The sequence below is a fragment of the Cyprinodon variegatus genome, unplaced genomic scaffold (genome assembly GCF_000732505.1).
Source record: "Cyprinodon variegatus isolate N-32 unplaced genomic scaffold, C_variegatus-1.0 Scaffold767, whole genome shotgun sequence".
Taxonomy (NCBI): Eukaryota; Metazoa; Chordata; class Actinopteri; order Cyprinodontiformes; family Cyprinodontidae; genus Cyprinodon; species Cyprinodon variegatus.
In genome coordinates, this window is record NW_015151220.1 from 12391 (window position 1) to 13595 (window position 1205).

General features: G+C 38.6%; 1 non-coding gene across 1 annotated transcript; it reads right to left on the reverse strand.

The window, feature by feature from the left end:
• Positions 1-302: 302 nt before the first annotated feature.
• Positions 303-374, reverse strand: trnaa-cgc. Its single transcript has one exon. It is a non-coding gene; the product is annotated as a tRNA-Ala (tRNA).
• Positions 375-1205: the final 831 nt, after the last annotated feature.

The following is a 1205-nucleotide window of genomic DNA, read 5'->3' on the forward strand; positions in this document are numbered from 1 at the left end:
TGTAGGTTAAATGACTTTTATAGTGGAATTCTTGTTAATGGCAGCCATCATGTTAAAGGATAAGGAAGTACTACATATGTAAGAAACTATGGGTTCTGTCATTTGCAGAGAAGCATTTTATTGCATGAAAACCAGCATCTGTGGTTCTGCTTTTAATTTGCAAGATTTATTCCGTGACATAATTTATCTTATATGAGATCCCAGTCAAATCACATTTGCTTCTTGATTCACATTATTTCTAATGATTACTATGAATCAGTAGTCACTGGAATGATCAGAAGAATGTATGGATATTAAAACCATGGAGATGCTGGGGATTGAACCCAGGACCTCATACATGCGAAGCATGCGCTCTACCACTGAGCTACATCCCCATGTAGATGCCTTTCATAAAATATGAAAAGCAAAGAGTGCTATCACTACAGTATGCTCTGCTCTTATAGTGACCAGAAGAATTTTCTCCCTGGTCTGAAGTCTAAGTATTACACCCAACTTTTTTGTTTAACAGTTGGGTGTAATACATAATATTTATTCCAGGTGTACTTTTTTTTTGCTTCTCCATTATACTATTTATGAGTGAAAAGTTCCAGTTTAGCTGGCGCTATGCACAATGGGACACTGCAATGTGTGACTTGTGACAGAGGAAAGCTAAAGCTACTTCCAGCTAGCTTTCTTTAGCATTTCACGTGAAACGAGCCTCTCCTTGCAGGCATTGGAACCCAGGGGAAAGAGAATCGATTGATCTCATGCTCTGATTTTTAAACCCTCTAAGTATTACTCCTAGGGGTCAAACTATTACCAAAGGAGGGTGGATCTGGCCTGAGTGACAAACCATTCGTATATGAATCACAAACAACTGCAAGTTAAACAATGACGTCTTTATTGTAATAATTCAGGATTACAGAAATCTAACTTCTATTAGAAAATAAACCCGCGCTAGACTAAGTGACCAGTTTCAAAGAAAAATAATAAAACCATAAGAGTCAGTTTAACTGGCTTCTGAGATTGTCCAAGATAGGCCAGATGTTAATACATTCAATAGCGGAGGTCTTGTTGGACTCTGTCTCCATCTCCCGATACGCTCTCGCCAGTGTCCGACCTTTCAGACATTTCACCATCTTTTTCTGAATCCTACATTGTAGCGTGGCATAGACAATTCACGTTTGCAGTTTGAAGAACACCAGCTTACTTCTGATGACTTCCTT